Source organism: Styela clava, chromosome 2, assembly GCF_964204865.1.
Source record: "Styela clava chromosome 2, kaStyClav1.hap1.2, whole genome shotgun sequence".
NCBI classification, from domain to species: domain Eukaryota; kingdom Metazoa; phylum Chordata; class Ascidiacea; order Stolidobranchia; family Styelidae; genus Styela; species Styela clava.
In genome coordinates this window covers 26,119,480-26,140,378 of record NC_135251.1, presented here as the reverse complement: position 1 = coordinate 26,140,378, position 20,899 = coordinate 26,119,480, and the positions used below count along the sequence as shown (strand labels likewise).

The following is a 20,899-nucleotide window of genomic DNA, read 5'->3' as shown; positions in this document are numbered from 1 at the left end:
TGTGAGCCGCACGGAATGTATCAGCATGACAGAGTTTGGACCACCCTGGTCTACCTTATCAAGAAACTCCCGACTTTGCTGACCAATATATCGTTGAAATGCGATCGTGGAACCGCCACATAGTGTAAATAGTTTATTGGTCCAATTGTTGAAGAGAATAGAAATTTTTTCAAAATAAAAATGCAGCAACAAGGTAAATACTAGAAAGCAAAAACCACAACATTTTGAGAAAACGACTCATAGGCTCATTTCGTGTCCAATAAATAAGTTTCATGGTTTCTTTTTAGTAAAGAAGGTTAATATGATACTTGAAGACAAAAAATAAGCGAACATTTTGAAGTTTGAGTCGTCTGTTGAACTCGTAATATTTTAATAAATACCGATAAACTATATAAAATTCTGCTCTAAAATTTCTGTGATGCCCCTCCTTGCTTGATGCCCTAAGCACGTGCTTATATTGTTTAATGGCTAATCCGGCGCTGTCAGTACCTGTCATGTTTGTTCAATGTATATATATATATATATATATACATATATATATATATATATCTAATACGGTAGTTAAGTAGACATACCGTGCTAAAAAAGCGACAGTTATGTAGACGGAAAAATTGGGTAGACATTTTCCTGTCCGCTTAATTATTCCACGTTCCATAATTAAAACGTTTTGCGATATTTTGCTGAAATCTCTTTTTCTCTGATAAAACAGTATCAAAATTAATATGTTCTTTCAATATTTTTTAAATAATTGCACATTTTCGCCAACTTTAATGGGACAGTAGTTCTGCTGGTTTATAATCAACGGGTTTAATTTTCGTACATAAAGTGGACATTTTATTTATGCAAAAATCTTTTAATTTTTCGGTATATGTTTTTACGATTTTTGGAGAGTAGGTTTGATAATTTTGATACAATAACCAGGCAGAACATGAAGATCGTCCGTTCTGTTTTTTGCAATATAAGCTCAATAAACTGAAAAGGACCTCAATTCACAACTCCGTACTAAAGAGGCTTTGTGTCGCAATAGTAAAACTGTCGGGTTCGCCGAGAACTTTACCACGTTTGCCGTTTTGTTCGCAAGTAACCTGGGCGCCGTGAGGGGATTGGGATCTTCACGAGTGCGTGATTGCCGAAATTTAGATAAAATAGAACAGTTGTGTTTGGAGTAGCGATCCAGGTCTTTTGTGTCAGGTGTTATCAGTTACCCAGTGAGTTGAAGTCGAGTCATAATAAGCAAGGATTTCAACGTCACCGAGGAATGCTGCTGGAAATCATCACTCATCGGATAAGGTGATTAGTCATAACGATTTTTAATATTAGGGTTACTATATTTTTGGTGTTGAGATTTTTCACGTAATCCAGATTATCAAAATATAGACTACTGATACTGTTATGCTTTTACTGGTCGTAGTTCTGATCTGACCATCAAAATAATGCTACGACTGGGTTTGCGTTTGTAAGAGTGTGTAATTCAGAAGGATTTCTAAATCCAGATGAAAATACAAACGAAGATTGTGAAAATTCAATGAATTCAATTTTTTGTCGAAACAGAAGGATATACGAGAATCGAGTAGTTGACGTTTGTATAGCTTGGTGTAAATAAAAATATCTAATACACCGCTTCATATTAGATTAGAATATTTCATCTTCGGAAAACAGTTTTGAAGAATTGCATTGCTAGCAATTTTGTTTTGTGATTTGGCACATGTCCCTGTATTATTTTACCCTCTTCTTCTAGTTATTCACCGGGCTGTATTTTTTGTTCACATGTAGGTGACTCTCCAACGAGATAGCCTACGTTTCAGAACTTGGCAGACGGAAATGCGGGTAGTGATTCGGAGAAAGCTGTGCCAGGAGGTGACTAAATGAGTTTGCTATGCTAGTTTTTTTATATTAAATACAGTATCGTAAATTGATACCAATGAATGGTAATAAACCAAATCATAATATCATTTGTAGCCCATCACAAATAGCGCAGCTATCTACGAATAATTGTAGTGCAACGTTTAGAAACTCTGGTTTATTTGAGTAATAATGCAATTATTCATTTCAAACATTTCGTTTGTTCGATCAATCAAGAGTAGCGTAAGTCTGAATTGGACTAAAACACTGTGATGATGTTTTGTGACTTATGCATGTATTTTTGACCAAAGTTTCAGATAAGTCAACAGACTATACCGCACCATCTTCAGAATCACTTTCAATAAGCAATTTAAGTGATTTCAAAGAAAACCATATATATGGAAAAGAAAAAGGCTGTAAATCAATTAAAAAAAAGCTTCTAAACAAACGCGAACCAGAAAAGAAACGACGAAAAGAAAAATAATTGCACGGATTGGTATATCTTGCGAGAAGTTTATTGTAAAGCTTTAAGACATCTCTGTATAATTCATAAAGATGAACCGGCAGTGAGCATAATCTTGTCTCTCCTCAACAACTTAACCTAGTGAGCATATCCACATTTGTATAATACTTGGCATACATTTTTACTATTTAATTATAAATTCAAAATAACAATCATGTTTTTGTTTTCCGAGTTGGTGCAAAAATTTTAAATAAATTATACAAAGATTCTAAATTGATATTGAGGTTCAATAATTTCATTTTGATCGCTTGTATAGTTGACTGTATAATCAATCACTGCTATAATTAGGCGCCCTGATAGGTAGACATTTGAGTTATATTTGGTGTAATGTTTCTCATTTTAGTTGACATGGCAAAATTTCGTTTCGCATTTATAGGCCCCACTGAAAACGTCACTTTATTGAACATTTGAGATATGTTGTGTATAATGTTTCTCGATATTTTATTCAGAATTTCGTGTTTTAATTATATACCTTCTGAAATGGTCGAATGGTTGAATTTTTTTTGAATGCTTCTCAATATTATTGCCATTCCAAAATATTATTTTGCATTTACATGACACACTTACGTAGCTGAGTAGATGACGATTTGCGATTAATTTTCTGTTTTGTTTTTCAATACGGTTTCAAAATTTTGTTTTATAATATTTGTCACTCTCAAGTTATCGGATAGGTGAACATTAGAGATAAATTTTGAGCAATTTTCCACAACATCGAAATATGATTAGTCTTCGAAATTTCGTATTTCAGTTAAATTTCACACACTTAAGTGTGTGAGATCTATTTTGTGTAAGATTTCTCAATACGATTCCAGAATTTTGTTTCAATAGTTGTATGCCTCACTTAGGTGGTCGGATATGCGGACATTTGAGATATATATTTTGTGTAATGTTTCTCAATATTATTTCAGAATTTTCATTTCAATTTTTGTATACCCCACTTAGGTGGTCGGATAGGTGGACATTTGAGATATACTTTATGTAATGTTTCTCAATATGATTTCCGAGTTTCCATTGCGATTGTTTTATGCCACACTTAGGTGGTCGAATAGGTGGACATTTGAGATATACTTTGTGTAATGTTTCTCAATGTGATTTCAGAGTTTTCATTGGGATTGTTTTATGCCACACTTAGGTGGCCGGATAGGTGGACATTTGAGATATACTTTGTGTAATGTTTCTCAATATGATTTCAGAATTTTCATTTCAATTCTTGTATGCCACACTTAGGTGGCCGGATAGGTGGACATTTGAGATATACTTTGTGTAATGTTTCTCAATATGACTTCAGAATTTTCATTTCAATTCTTGTATGCCACACTTAGGTGGCCGGATATGTGGACATTTGAGATATATATTTTGTGTAATGTTTCTCAATATTATTTCAGAATTTTCATTTCAATTTTTGTATGCCCCACTTAGGTGGTCGGATAGGTGGACATTTGAGATATACTTTGTGTAATGTTTCTCAATATGATTTCAGAGTTTTCATTGTGATTGTTTTATGCCACACTTAGGTGGTCGGATAGGTGGACATTTGAGATATACTTCGTGTAATGTTTCTCAATATGATTTCAGAATTTTCATTTCAATTCTTGTATGCCACACTTAGGTGGCCGGATAGGTAGACATTTGAGATATACTTTGTGTAGTGTTTCTCAATATGATTTCAGAATTTTTATTTTAATTCTTGTATGCCACACTTAGGTGGCCGGATAGGTGGACATTTGAGATATACTTTGTGTAATGTTTCTCATTACGATTTCGGAATTTTCATTTTAATGTTTCATGCCACACTTAGGTGGCCGGATAGATGGACATTTGAGATATACTTTGTGTAATGTTTCTCAATATGATTTCAGAAGTTTTATTTCAATTCTTGTATGCCACACTTAGGTGGCCGGATAGGTGGACATTCGAGATATACTTCGTGTAATGTTCTCAATAGGATTTCAGAATTTTCATTTTAATGTTTAATGCCACACTCAGGTGGCCGGATAGGTGGACATTTGAGATATATTTTGCATGATGTTTCTCAATACGATTTAAGAATTTTCATTTTAATGTTTAATGCCACACTTAGGTGGCCGGATATGTGGACATTTGAGATATACTTTGTGTAATGTTCCTCAATATGATTTCAGAATTTTCATTTCAATTCTTGTACGCCACACTTAGGTGGCCGGATAGGTGGACATTTGAGACATACTTTGTGTAATATTTCTCAATATTATTTAAGAATTTTTTTTTCAATTGTTGTATGCCACCCTTAGGTGGTCGGATAAGTTGACATTTGAGATATATTTTGTGTAATGTTTATCAATATGATTTCAGAATTTTTATTTCAATTCTTTTATGCCACACTTAGGTGGCCGGATAGGTGGACATTTGAGATATATTTTGTGTGATGTTTCTCAATATGATTGAAGATTTTTTTTTCAATTGTTGTATGCCACCCTTAGATGGTCGGATAAGTTGACATTTGAGATATATTTTATGTAATGTTTATCAATATTATTGGAATGCCATAATTTTGACTTGGTATTGATATCTTGACACTCACAACATAGCATCTGTTTAATCTATATGTTGCACCATAGGGTTGGAATAGGCGAACATTTGTGATATGCTCTGTGTATTTCTCAGTTTCAAATATATAACACGTTTGGATCAATTTGTTTCGATTTGTCTACCTTCACGTTGCATTTTGAGTATTTTTTGATATAGAAGAATATTTCCAACACCAAACACAGTGCATCTCCCTTGCACGAAAGACGTACATTGAAAATAAAATGCTATTTTTTGTTATAAATATTGCTAAATGGTTCGAATCGGAAATTGAAGCGAGGTCATACGCTTTAAAATGCGTATTAAAATAAAAGCAACATCATTTATGTAGACATCCAGAGCGACATATAAGAGGGGTCCGGCTTAGTGCCGAAATAGGCTAAAACATTTGGTGGTCTGAATTAAGTGGACGAATTAAGCGGACAAAAATTCTATATCTTTTATCGAGAGGATTGTGTTGACTCTTTTTCTCCGTAGTTGTCAACGGCTCTCGCGCTCTCCAAGCACGTATTTAAAAACAATGATACGGACACAGGAACGACGTCCGCTTAAGTACTGCAATTATGGCAGGTCCGTTTAACTACCGTAATAGAGTTATATATATATATATATATATATATATATATTTTATACAATATGAATTTTTTCTTTTATTTTTTCAAATTTGGTATACTGTTCCTTGAACTGACACATATTAAATTTGTATTGCAAAAACTATGCAAGTTTTACGAAAAATCAACATTGAACCGTGCATACAGAATCTGCCTACTCATTTAGAAACTGGCTATACACTCTCAGCAGTACTCGACCTGTTGTGATATCAGATTTTCCGCAAACAAGAAAATTTATAAACAAATATATTGTTACCAAGAACTGTTCTATATCAAAAGTTATCAACTAGAAATCAAGCTAAAAATATTTACCGTCTTTATTACCGCAGACAAAAAATCAACATTGAACCATGCATATACAGAAACTGTATTAATTTAGAAACTGATTATACACTTATACCAGGGGTGTGCAACCTTTATTACAGGAGAGCCAGGTACAAGTAACTGGGTGAAGCCGCGGGCCGCACCTAGAAACTCTACCTACGAAAGGCTCTGGATACGAAAAGTCCGAATTACGATAATTTTTATCGTAAAAATATTGCTACGGCTATCGTAAGATTTTCTACATACGAACGGCCGAAAACTTAAAAATATGTGCAGTGATATTTGTTTATCTTAGAAAAATTTAATGCAGTGCTTGAATAAGCAATGTCCAATTCGAATTTAAAAATCGAATATCGCGACCTTCGAATATCGTTTTTCGTGTTTATAAGAATATCGAATATGGCGCACATATCCTAGCGCCGTCGTCCACGTTTTGATTTGAAATATTTTACAATTATTGACCCGTTTTTTCCCCGCGGGCAAAGCGAAATTTAGTGAGAAGACGATGATACAATAAAAAAATTTGAATTGCATGTGTGTGTGCTCATTATCGAAAATTACGTTCTCTCTCAGCGGTCAGCTTTTGCCGCCTCCTCCCACTCTCTGCGGTCTTCGTTTAGCGTAGCCTAGTCTACCCAACGCCAAAGATAAACAAACATACCGTTCGTAGTGTTTTTATTCGGTATTTCTCTGTTCTTTCTTATTTCCATATGTACCTTCTTTATTTATTATGCAGTAATTTAAGTCTAACATGTATTTGTTGCGGGTTCTAACCATTATTATGATTTATACAAATGTTATGTCCATTTTGTAGGGGCTTAGACCGTTGGGGCATTTACAGGTAATCTGTGTCCCTACTTACGGAACTTTCTACCTACAAAGGAATTTACGAAACGAATAAATTTTGTAGATAGAGTTTATACTGTAGTTGCAAGCACAACTTTTTTATTGATCTTATGGCATTGTTAGGGGTTCTAGCAGAAATGTTGAGTTAAAATGCATAGATTTCTAATGAAAACAGATATTCAAATTTATTATCACACCGACTTTAAACGAATACAGTATAAGAAACATGTTTTTATAACATTTTTTTGTTTGTTTTTGGAACAGGATTTTGCTAGCTAGTTTAGCTAATAGGACAGTAGCAGTCAAGTACTGGTATTGGCTTTGCGCCGCAAAGAGATTAGAATTGCTCGCACATACCAGATTAACTAAACTAAAAACTCGTTTCGCGAACACACTATTTAAAATCGGCACTTCTCCGCGGTCCGCACAATTTTTCCTTGCGGGCCGCATTTGGTCCGCGGGCCGCAGTTTACACACTCCTGACTTATACATATTTTAAAAGGTCATTTTGATATCACTATGAACAATACTCAACCTCTTTTGATATCAGATATTTCGCACACATGAAAATTCATAAAGAAATTTATTGTTACCAAGAACCGTTCTATATCAAAATTTATCAGCTAGAAATCAGGCTATAAATATTTACCGTCTTGATGACCGCAGGTTTTGTCAAAATTTTACTTGGCTGTTGAGTTATCAATGAAACTAATGTTTCTATTCTATCACCCTACTATTCTTAAAATAAATATTTAAAGCCTCACCGTTAGCATTGCCCCCTGGTATGTATATCGGTCATCGCCAGTTTTTCCTTGGATCCGAACTATGGAAAAACAAAATAATTAGAAGTTACCGACTGATAATGTTATCTAGAGACTGTAAACATTAGGAAAATTTTTTAAAGCGATTTCGCCATACTTCTCACACGTCTACATCACAATAGTAATAATGAAGTATTTGAATTTAGAAAGAGTTCAAGGATTAAAATATGAGGTACCGTGTCGGTTTGCAGAGATTGCATTATACGCATTAAAAAAGCGAGTTATCTTTGAATATTGAACACTAATACTGACTGTAAAGTTTTTATCCCGGTAAGAATCTATATTTATTCACAACAATTCGATAAATCGAAGATTTGCAAAATCCTTGGCAAAAGGGGGTAAAAGCGGCTTCATGAAATCACACGCAGTGTCTTCTGGTCCCCACATGTATCCGTGCGCCATACACACGTACATCAGAAGTAGAAGTTTTATCACTATTGTCATCTCACTGGACTAATTGAGAACAAAGAAACATTTTAATAGGTGATACAAGAATGGCACCTAAATCTATATAATTGTCTTCAATCTGCACTTCGTTGTCGGTTGTCGGTTAGGTTGTCGACATTAGAAAGAAAAAAATGGGTACTCCTGAACCAAGATTGCGGGCACCGGAACGCAATATGTGTACCAGGTTAGGGTCCTGCCATATTTTCATTCCAATTTTCTTTAATTTAGTTCTATTCCAAGTTCGGTGACTAGCCAAGCGACTCTCGTAGTATTTGTGCCTGAAATTATGGCCTAACACTAATCTGGTACGAATACTACGTTCCGGTGTCCGCCATCTTGGTTCACATATTACAGGAGTACCTACCGAAAAATGTATGATTCAAGTATTGTACAGCGAATTGATCGGCCTCGTGTAGTCATATAGTAGGGGCGGTTGGGCGAAATATTTATTCATTCATCCAACATTAAAACTAACTACTTATCCATTAAGTAAGAACAACAAAAATATCAATTTTGTTTGAAAATTAACCCCACCTCGTTGCTCAAAAAGAATCCGCGATAATTCACTTTATACAAGGTAACGTACACCAACCTCTGATTCTAAACATTATATCTGATGCTTTACAGGCTGAAAATTCATTATTGCCAGAGGGCAAAACACAAAAGCATTACCTAATATTAAAAAATTATAATATATACACATCTACTGTAGGCTACTTGTGGTATTGCGACGAATTTTGTTATTTCTACCGAGTTTTCGACTTTCGTTTGTTGGCTCTCAACTTATTTCCACTTTCACAATTAAGCGATTGCGACTCCGATCCACTGAATCCCTGCAAGATATTATCTATGATGTTATTGACATTGTAATTTGAAATAAGACATGTTTGATATTTGTATGAAATAATCAACAATAAATGCGATACCATTTCACGTCACGCTTGTCTGATTTCCCCGGCAGCACAATACTCAAAACCACATTTCAAAGTTATACTTCGATTTCAGTTAACGCATTTGCTGTAACTTGAAACAGTTAATTTACAAATAAGTTGCTTAACTCGTTTTCATATACCTACGGTTGTGTATGAATAAAAAGCTAATTCGTTTCTTGCCATCTCCAAATCATAAACAAATTACCTTCAAAAATAATACAATCAATACAAACGATGTATGTTGAATAGTCGGTTGCAACCGTGATCTCCGTGTCGCCCTTTTCAATAGATTCAACTGTAACCGTACACACATGGATTATACAAACGGTTTTGTTACAACCATAGTGATAACAATCGAAGTAATTGATCACACTATATAAAAATATTGAATCAATCAGATTATAAAATGTTATTTTTCAACACTGCCCTCGTTGACTAATGACTTGCTTAGTTTATTAGATATCAGATATTGCTTTTTTGCTAAAAATGGATTCCAGTGCATAGTTACTTTTTTTATAAATCGAAAATTCTAGTATCTCGTCCGTTGGCCCAATGCCACATTTTCACATATATACTTACTTCCACGCAAGGCTGTATTCACGAAAAAAGCTCATTTTTCAGCTACCACTATCTGCTGCTTTTGAACATGTATATAATCGCCGTGATATCCTGATGAATTCCTTTTGAAAATAACACAATACCTTCTTGCGCAGCTGCTGTGTCATGGACGTGCGAAGAAACTCGAGAGTCTCTATGATCTGCGTCTTCTGTATTTTTAGAAATAGTTCCAATTTACAACTAATAAATCAGATAGTGTTTAACAACTGAGAACTCACGAATTCCTCGATATGTTGCTGTTTCCTTGGTTTTGAAAAGTGCGACCACGAATTCTTTAGGCTCAGATCTATGTTTGAAAATTTAAATAACGTGTAATAGACTGCATTGTCAAAATAGAATTATGAAGCTGCTTTAGATTCATTTTATATTAAGCTTTTTAAAACAATTTTTCTCATTATCTACTCAAAAAGAAATAGCAGGTGAACATCCAATTTTGTTAATGTGCTTCTCACAATCCTTCACAGGTTACACTCAACATTTATTTATCTGCACAATCGATATGCTTTGGCGCCCTAAAACAGAATGTTGCTGCCGCGGGAATGCGATGTCAAAATGCCCATTAAACTCAACAATATCATTATCATAGTAACTTACCCAGAATAATAATAGTTCTTAAAATGAAATTTCACGAATTCGGCCAACGACACCTCACTGAATTATATTAACAAAACAGCTTTATGGACGAATATATTCTTTACGTGGCAAAATTTGTTTTGAGAAACTAAATTATACTATAACCTAACAAGTATATAATTCACAATCACTCGTTTATTGAGCCTATAATTGATTATAATTAGAGAAATGGCAACAGAACGTAAAAAAGTAGATGCTGAGCGCAAATGGTTTAATGACGCTGAAAATATTCAAAGGATCAGTCTTCGCGCACTGCTTGAAATTTCTGGGTGAAAAAATGTGATTCATTGGCCATTCCTTTGGTTTTTAACTTTCCAAAATACGTGCTACCCGCCAATGACTTGCAACCTTTAATTTTGGCCCGCAAACGACAAAAGTTTGCCGACCTCTGGTTTACACTTTAGAGCCAGTGAAGTTATACAGACATCCCAACACAAATCCTCGACCCACTGCCCTATCTCCCTCGACTTTCCTATTCTCGATCCTCTGCCCTGTTTCCCTCGCCCAACTGCTCCACCTCTCTCAACCTTCCTATCCTTGACCCACCGCCCTATCTCCTTCAACCTTCCTATCCTCGACCCACTGTCCTATTTCCCCCAAACATCCTATCCCCTTCAACTTTTCTTTCCTCTATCCACTGCCTCTGCCTTGAATTTCCCACCCTCGACCCACTTTCCGACCTCCATCAAGTTACTTATCTTCGACCTACGACGCTATACCACTCAGCCCCTAACCTAACGGCGCTACAATCACGACTAGATCGTCAAAATGAACTCTACCATCTTGCAACCAACTTCCATGTTTTATAAATAAAATTATAAAATTTTGAAAGGCCTTTCGATATCGACATACCTGAGTTCATTTTCCGAAACTCATTCAATGTCGCTTGTATTTCGGTTCAAGGCAAAACGATGAGAAAATAATAAAATATTTGCACGCTTAGTCATTTTCAACGAATGTTCTGCCATATTCTGTTGTATATACAAATTTTATTTATGTGACTGAGAAGGCTGAAAAGTCGAAAACAGTCAAAAAAATAAGTCGCTCAGTGAGTGTAATCCCTTCCAAACTATTTTAGAGCCATGAAATGTTTTGTCGTAGCTAGCGTTACCAACTGCCCTTTAATTCAGCGTATAGTCCCAAAATTGACCTAATCTTATCTGCAACTTAATGAAGTTGCAAAGGACGCAGTTAGTACGTAATCTTTGGCATCGCTTTTACTATAAAATGTTTAAGAAAAATACTACCAGAGCACTATTGCTTATTTCGGATCAGCATCATATTTGTCACGAGACTGACGACATGGTCAATTATTAAGGGCATAAAACGGCCTGTTAAAATTTAGAAAACCGTTATTCCAAACAAAAAAACCATCAGTAGCGCAATTAGTAAAACATTTTTAAACTGCCAATTAAGGTTTTTGTTTAATATTTGAGATTCCAGCCTACATATACGAATGCTCTCAATCATGTTTTGTCGAAGTACGATTGAATCATCTCATTGGCATACACGACCAGTATAACCCATGGAAGTTGGTCACAAGATAGTAAAGTTCAGTGTGGCGATCGGGACGTGAATAAAGCGCCGTAGGTCAAAGATAGGTAAGTTGTAGCAGATAGGGGAGTGGGTCTGAGGATAGCTAGGTTGAGGGAGATAGGACAGTAAGTCGGAAGGAGAGAGGTTGAGGGAGATAAAGCGGTGGTTCGAGAATGTGAAAGTTGGGGAGAAAGAGCCGAGGGTCGAGGATAGGAAAGTTGAGGGAGGTCGGGCAGTGTGTCATGGAGATAGGGCAGTGGGTCGAGGACACTTTTTGGCACGCAAACGACAAAAGTTTGCCGACCTCGGGTTTAGACTTCAGAGCCAGTGAAGTTACTGCCCCTTCTCCCCCAACCTTCCTATCCTCAACCGTCCTATCCTCGATCCACTGTCCTATTTCGCCCAAACTTCCTATCCCCTTCAACCTCTTTATCCTCGACTCATCGCCATATCTCCCTCAACTTTTCTTTCCTCTATCCACTGCACTATCTGCCTCAAATTTCCCACCCTCGACCCACTTTCCGATCTCCATCAAGTTACTTACCTTCGACCTACGACGCTATACCACTCAGCCCCTAACCTAACGGCGCTACAATCACGTCTAGATCGTCAAAAAGAACTCCACCATCTTGCAACCAACTTCCATGTGTTATACTGGTCGAGTATGCCAATGAGATGATTCAAACGTACGTCGACAAAACATGATTGACGGCATTCGAAAACGTAGGCTGGAATCTCAATTGGTAATCAATAACCATAATGAGTGGCTTAAAAACGTGCTACTACATGCAGCTACTGATGGCGTCGGGTTTGAGGTGATTGTTTTTAAAATTTTGAAATGCCATTCGATATCGCAAACCTGAGTTCATTTTCCGAAACTCATTCGATGTCGCTTGTATTTCCGTTCAAGGCAAAACGATGAGGAAATATTAAAATATTTGCACGCGTAGTCATTTTCAACGAATGTTCTGCCATATTCTGTTGTATATACAAATTTCTTTTACGTGACTGAGAAGGCTGAAAAGTCAAAAACAGTCAAAAATATAAGTCGCTCAGTGAGTGTAATCCCTTCCAAACTATTTTAGAGCCATGAAATGTTTTGTCGTAGCTAGCGTTACCAACTGCCCTTTAATTCAGCGTATAGTCCCAAAATTGAGCTTATCTTATCTGCAACTTAATGAAGTTGCAAAGGACGCAGTTAGTACGTAATCTTTGGCATCGCTTCTACTATAAAATGTTTAAGAAAAATACTACCAGAGCACTATTGCTTATTTCGGATCAGCATCATATTTGTCACGAGACTGACGACATGGCCAATTATCAAGGGCATAAAACGGCCTGTTAAAATTTAGAAAACCGTTATTCCCAACAAAAAAACCATCAGTAGCCCAATTAGTAAAACATTTTTAAACTGCCAATTAAGGTTATTGTTTAATATTTGAGATTCCAGCCTACATATACGAATGCTGTCAATCATGTTTTGTCGAAGTACGATTGAATCATCTCATTGGCATACACGACCAGTATAACCCATGGAAGTTGGTCACAAGATAGTAAAGTTCAGTGTGGCCATCGGGTCGTGAATAAAGCGCCGTTAGGTTAGGTACCGAATAGTATGGCACCGTAGGTCAAAGATAAGTAAGTTGTGGCAGATAGGGGAGTGGGTCGAGGATAGCTAGGTTGAGGGAGATAGGACAGTAAGTCGAAAAGAGAGAGGTTGAGGGAGATAAAGCGGTGGTTCGAGAATGTTAAAGTTGGGGAGAAAGAGCCGAGGGTCGAGGATAGGAAAGTTAAGGGAGGTCGGGCAGTGTGTCATGGAGATAGGGCAGTGGGTCGAGGACAGTTTTAGGTGTTTAACGGGGTACTTTTGGCACGCAAACAACAAAAGTTTACCGACCTCGGGTTTAGACTTCAGAGCCAGTGAAGTTACTGCCCCTTCTCACTCAACCTTCCTATTCTCAACCGTCCTATCCTCGATCCACTGTCCTATTTCGCCCAAACTTCCTATCTCCTTCAACCTCTTTATCCTCGACTCATCGCCATATCTCCCTCAACTTTTCTTTCCTCTATCCACTGCACTATCTGCCTCAAATTTCCCACCCTCGACCCACTTTCCGATCTCCATCAAGTTACTTACCTTCGACCTACGACGCTATACCACTCAGCCCCTAACCTAATGGCGCTACAATCACGACTAGATCGTCAAAAAGAACTCTACTATCTTGCGACCAACCTCCATGTGTTATACTGGTCGAGTATGTCAATGAGATGATTCAATCGTACGTCGACAAAACATGATTGACGGCATTCGTAAATCTAGGCTGGAATCTCAATTGGTAATCAATAACCATAATGAGTGGCTTAAAAATGTGCTACTAATTTAGCTACTGGTGGCCTCGGGTTTGCGGTGACTGTTTTTAAAATTTCGAAAGGTCATTCGATATCGACATGCCTGAGTTCATTTTCAGAAACTCATTCAATGTCCCTTGTATTTCCGTTCAAGACAAAACGATGAGGAAATAATAAAATATTTGCGCGCTTAGTCATTTTCAACGAATGTTCTGCCATATTCTGTTGTATATACAAATTTCTTTTACGTGGCTGAGAAGGCTAAAAAGTCAAAAACAGTCAAAAATATGAGTCGCTCAGTGAGTGTAATCCCTTCCAAACTATTTTAGAGTCATGAAATGTTTTGTCGTAGACGGCGTTACCAACTGCCCTTTAATTCAGCGTATAGTCCCAAAATTGAGCTTATCTTATCTGCAACTTAATGAAGTTGCAAAGGACGCAGTAAACGGCCTGTTAAAATTTAGAAATCTGTTATTCCCAACAAATTATATAAAATGTTGAAGAAAAATACTATATACGGACCAGAACACTATTGCTTATTTCGGATCAGCATCATATTTGTCACGAGACTGACGACATGGCCAATTATTAAGGGCATAAAACGGCCTGTTAAAAATTAGAAATCTGTTATTCCCAACAAAAAACTGCAATTAAGGTTATTGTTTAATATTTGAGATTCCATCCTACATATACGAATGCTGTCAATCAAGTTTTGTCGACGTACGATTGAATCATCTCATTGGCATACACGACCAGTATAACCCATGGAAGTTGGTCGCAAGATAGTAAAGTTCAGTGTGGCGATCGGGTCGTGAATAAAGCGCCGTTAGGTCAGGTATCGAATAGTATAGCACCGTAGGTCAAATATAGGTAAGTTGTGACAGATAGGGCAGTGGGTCCGAGGATAGGTGGGTTGAGGGAGATAGGACAGTAGGTCGAAAAAAGAGAGGTTGAGGGAGATAAAACGGTGGTTCGAGGACGTGAAAGTTGGGGAGATAGAGCAGTGGGTCGAGGATAGGGAGGTGGCGTAGTGGGCCGAGGATAGGATGTTTGAGGGAGCTAGGACAGTAGGTCGAGGATGGGAAAGTTGAAGGAGGTCGGGCAGTAGGTCGAGTATAGATAGGTAAGTAAGTAGATGGAGGTAGGGTAATTTTGGCCCGCAAACGACAAAAGTTTGCCGACCTCTGGATTAGACTTCAGAGCCAGTGAAGTTAAACATTCATCCCATCACAAATCCACCACCCACTGCCTTTTCCTATTCTCGATCTTCTGCCCTGTCTCCCTCAACCTTCCTATCCTCGACTCACCGCCCTATCTCCCTCAACCGTCCTATCCTCGACCCACTGTCCTATTTCCCATCCCTGGCTGGAATCTCAATTGATAATCAATAACCATAATGAATGGCTTAAAAATGTGCTACTAAATAAGCTACTGGTGGCCTCGGGTTTGAGGTGACTGTTTTTAAAATTTCGAAAGGTCATTCGATATCGACATGCCTGATTTCATTTTCAGAAACTCATTCAATGTCGCTTGTATTTCCGTTCAAGACAAAACGATGAGGAAATAATAAAATATTTGCACGCTTGGTCATTTTCAACGAATGTTCTGCCATATTCTGTTGTATATACAAATTTCTTTTACGTGACTGAGAAGGCTAAAAAGTCAAAAACAGTCAAAAATATGAGTCGCTCAGTGAGTGTAATCCCTTCCAAACTATTTTAGAGCCATGAAATGTTTTGTCGTAGCTAGCGTTACCAACTGCCCTTTAATTCAGCGTATAGTCCCAAAATTGATCTTATCTTATCTGCAACTTAATGAAGTTGCAAAGGACGCAGTTAGTACGTTATCTTTGGCATCGCTTTTACTATAAAATGTTGAAGAAAAATACTACCAGAGCACTATTGCTTATTTCGGATCAGCATCATATTTGTCACGAGACTGACGACATGGCCAATTATTAAGGGCATAAAACGGCCTGTTAAAATTTAGAAAACCGTTATTCCCAACAAAAAAACCATCAGTAGCCCAATTAGTAAAACATTTTTAAACTGCCAATTAAGGTTATTGTTTAATATTTGAGATTCCAGCCTACATATACGAATGCTGTCAATCATGTTTTGTCGAAGTACGATTGAATCATCTCATTGGCATACACGACCAGTATAACCCATGGAAGTTGGTCACAAGATAGTAAAGTTTGGTGTGGCGATCGGGTTGTGAATAAAGCGCCGTTAGGTCAGGTACCGAATAGTATAGCACCGTAGGTCAAAGATATGTAAGTTGTGGCAGATAGGGGAGTGGGTCTGAGGATAGCTAGGTTGAGGGAGATAGAACAGTAAGTCGAAAGGAGAGAGTTTGAGGGAGATAAAGCGATGGTTCGAGAATGTGAAAGTTGGGGAGAAAGAGCAAAGGGTCGAGGATAGGAAAGTTGAGGGAGGTCGGGTAGTGTGTCATGGAGATAGGGAAATGGGTCGAGGACAGTTTTAAGTGTTTAACGGAGTACTTTTGGCACGCAAATGACAAAAGTTTACCGACCTCGTGTTTAGACTTCAGAGCCAGTGAAGTACTGCCCTTTCTCCCTCAACCTTCCTATCCTCGACCCACCGCCCTATCTCCCTCAACCGTCTATCCTCGATTCACTGTCCTATTTCCCCCAAACTTCCTATCCCCTTCAACCTCTTTATCCTCGACTCATTGCCCTATCTCCCTCAAATTTTCTTTCCTCTATCCACTGCACTATCTGCCTCAAATTTCCCACCCTCGACCCACTTTCTGATCTCCATCAAGTTACTTATCTTCGACCTACGACGCTATACCACTCAGCCCCTAACCCAACGGCGCTACAATCACGACTAGGTCGTCAAAAAGAACTCCACCATCTTGCAACCAACTTCCATGTGTTATACTGGTCGAGTATGCCAATGAGATGATTCAAACGTACGTCGACAAAACATGATTGACGGCATTCGTAAATGTAGGCTGGAATCTCAATTGGTAATCAATAACCATAATGAGTGGCTTAAAAATGTGCTACTACATGAGCTACTGATGGCGTCGGGTTTGAGGTGATTGTTTTTAAAATTTTGAAATGCCATTCAATATCGACATACCTGAGTTCATTTTCCGAAACTCATTCAATGTGGCTTTTATTTCCGTTCAAGGCAAAACGATGAGGAAATAATAAAATATTTGCACGCGTACTCATTTTCAACGAATGTTCTGCCATATTCTGTTGTATATACAAATTTCTTTTACGTGACTGAGGAGACTGAAAAGTCAAAAACAGTCAAAATATAAGTCGCTCAGTGAGTGTAATCCCTTCCAAACTATTTTAGAGCCATGAAATGTTTTGTCGTAGCTAGCGTTGCCAACTTCCCTTCGATTCAGCGCATAGTCCCAAAATTGAGCTTATCTTATCTGCAACTTAATGAAGTTGCAAAGGACGCAGTTAGTACGTAATCTTTGGCATCGTTTTTACTATAAAATGTTGAAGAAAAATACTTTATACGGACCAGAACACTATTGCTTATTTCGGATCAGCATCATATTTGTCACGAGACTGACGACATGGCCAATTATTAAGGGCATAAAACGTTCTGTTAAAATTTAGAAATCTGTTATTCCCAATAAAAAACCATCAGTAGCCTAATTAGTAAAACATTTTTAAACTGCCAATTAAGGTTATTGTTTAATATTTGAGATTCCAGCCTACATATACGAATGCTGTCAATCATGTTTGTCGACGTACGATTGAATCATCTCATTGGCATACACGACCAGTGTAACCCATGGAAGTTGGTCGCAAGATAGTAAAGTTCAGTGTGGCGATCGGGTCGTGAATAAAGCGCCGTTAGGTCAGGTATCGAATAGTATGGCACCGTAGGTCAAAGATAGGTAAGTTGTGGCAGATAAGGCAGTGGGTCCGAGGATAGGTAGGTTGAGGGAGATAGGACAGTAGGTCGAAAAGAGAGAGGTTGAGGAAGATAAAGCGGTGGTTCGAGGATGTGAAAGTTGGGAGATAGAGCAGTGGGTCGAGGATAGGATGTTTGAGGGAGCTAGGGCAGTGGGTTGAGGAAAGAAAAGTTGAAGGAGGTCGGGCAGTAGGTCGAGTATAGATAGGTAAGTAAGTAGATGGAGGTAGGACAGTGGGTCGAGGACGGTTTTAAGTGTTCTTTATTTAACGGAGTAATTTTGGCCCGCAAACGACAAAAGTTTGCCGACCTCTGGTTTAGACGTCAGAGCCAGTGAAGTTAAACAGTCATCCCATCACAAGTCCGCCACCCACTGCCCTGTCTCCCTCGCCCAACTGCTCCACCTCCCTCAACCTTCCTACCCTCGACCCACCGCCCCATCTCCCTCAGCCGTCCTATCCTCGACAGACTGTTCTATTTCCCATCCCCTTCAACCTGTTTATCCTCAACTTTTCTTTCCTTCATTCACTGCACTATCTGCCTCAAACTTCCCACCCTCGACCCACTGTCGGATCTCCATCAACTTACTTACCTTCGACCCACGACGCTACACCACTCAGCCCCTAACCTAACGGCGCTACAATCACGACTAGATCGTCAAAAAGAACTCTACTATCTTGCGACCAACCTCCATGTGTTATACTGATCGAGTATGCCAATGAGATGATTCAATCGTACGTCGACAAAACATGATTGACGGCATTCGTAAATGTAGGCTGAAATCTCAATTGGTAATCAATAACCATAATGAGTGGCTTAAAAATGTGCAACTAATTTAGCTACTGGTGGCCTCGGGTTTGAGGTGACTGTTTTTAAAATTTCGAAAGGTCATTCGATATCGACATCCCTGACTTCATTTTCAGAAACTCATTCAATGTTGCTTGTATTTCCGTTCAAGACAAAACGATGAGGAAATAATAAAGTATTTGCACGCTTAGTCGTTTTCAACGAATGTTCTGCCATATTCTGTTGTATATACAAATTTCTTTTACGTGACTGAGAAGGCTGAAAAGTCAAAAACAGTCAAAAATATGAGTCGCTCAGTGAGTGTAATCCCTTCCAAACTATTTTAGAGCCATGAAATGTTTTGTCGTAGCTAGCGTTACCAACTTCCCTTTAATTCAGCGTATAGTCCCAAAATTGAGCTTATCTTATCTGCAACTTAATGAAGTTGCAAAGGACGCAGTTAGTACGTAATCTTTGGCATCGCTTTTACTATAAAATGTTGAAGAAAAATACTTTATACGGACCAGAACACCATTGCTTATTTCGGATCAGCATCATATTTGTCACGAAACTGACGACATGGCCAATTATTAAGGGCATAAAACGTTCTGGTAAAATTTAGAAATCTGTTATTCCCAACAAAAAACCATCAGTAGCCCAATAAGTAAAACATTTTTAAACTGCCAATTAAGGTTATTGTTTAATATTTGAGATTCCAGCCTACATATACGAATGCTGTCAATCATGTTTTGTCGACGTACGATTGAATCATCTCATTGGCATACACGACTAGTATAACCCATGGAAGTTGGTCGCAAGATAGTAAAGTTCATTGTGACGATCGGGTCGTGAATAAAACGCCGTTAGGGTATCTTGATAATAAATCCTGTATCGATCTAAACGGCAAGATGACAAATGCAATCACCAAAAAAGCGGGGCATAAGACAGCGATTTCCTCTGAGTATGTTGCTCTATGCAATAAGCGTCGAGCCCCTGGCAAGATCTGTGCAGATGAATACAAACATCCACGGTATCAAACTGGGTAAGTACGAACACAAATTAGACTAATACGCTGACGATTTAACTTTTACAGTAGCAAACCATATATCAATAAATGAAATTTTCCAGGAACTACGCAATTTTCAGCTCGCATCCGGTCAAAAAATTAACAAACAGAAAACCGAGTTCCTATGTATTACGAAACCTTCTCAAATTTTAATGTGCAACTCTCCATATGGACAATATATTAAAGATGACGTCAAAATATTGGTGGTAAACTTTGGACAAAAGCGACCGGCCAAAATGTGGGACGAACTCGAACGTAAATTATCTCGGACACTAAACTATATAAAATCTCGGCGGATGACGTGGTATGGAAAATCGGTGGTTATCAACTCGTTAATCATGTCTGTAATACTATTCCACGCGAAGGTGAAAACAATGCCAATGGGAAATATAAAAACATTTCAAAAATTAATTTTCAAATTTTTGTGGTTCCCGGAAAAAATAGAATCAATCAATAGGAAGAAGATGCAATTACCTTGGAATCAGGGTGGAATTAACATGACTAACATGAAAGCAAAAGTAGAAGCCTGTCTTGTAGAAAAAATGAAGACACTCGTGAGCGGTAGTAATCTTGACCAATTTTGGCATTTCGAAGCCCTGTATTCTTTGGGCTCAAAAATAAAGATCGTAAATAAGGAGTTGTACAGTAATTCGATGCCTCACGATATCTCACTACCTGCATATTGGACATACCTACTAGAAATTTTTCGGTCGGTGAATTTTTCGCACGATGAATGGGAAATAGCCAAACACAGAGACATTTATCTAAAACTTAAGAAAACTGTTTAGACCAGCGACAAGATACCATCAATTGGGAGGAGATTCATCTTTTACAAAGAGATGATCGTTCCTATTATACAAACGCGGAACGAGTCTGCTCCTATCGAATTGCACGGGAAGGCTATTTTTTTGGGGATAGATTAAAAGGAACAACTATTAGATTTGAACCAACTAGAATCTTAAAAATGATGAACTGCAAGTTCTGTAAAATTGCGTCTGATAGCACCAACCACCTATTTTTCCAATGTAGTATAATAACGGCATATATTGCAGAAATTACCGAGATCCTGAACAGCCTTCTTAGCAATTC

General features: G+C 37.8%; 1 long non-coding RNA gene across 2 annotated transcripts; it reads left to right on the top strand.

The window, feature by feature from the left end:
* Window positions 1–537: 537 nt before the first annotated feature.
* Window positions 538–3,880, top strand: LOC120330261 (uncharacterized). 2 transcript variants are annotated; one of them, XR_013474266.1, is made up of 4 exons: window positions 538–1,290; window positions 1,774–1,857; window positions 2,154–3,210; window positions 3,403–3,880. It is a non-coding gene; the product is annotated as an uncharacterized LOC120330261 (long non-coding RNA). The 2 variants fall into 2 exon arrangements; XR_013474264.1 differs by having other exon boundaries at window positions 2,154–3,880.
* Window positions 3,881–20,899: the final 17,019 nt, after the last annotated feature.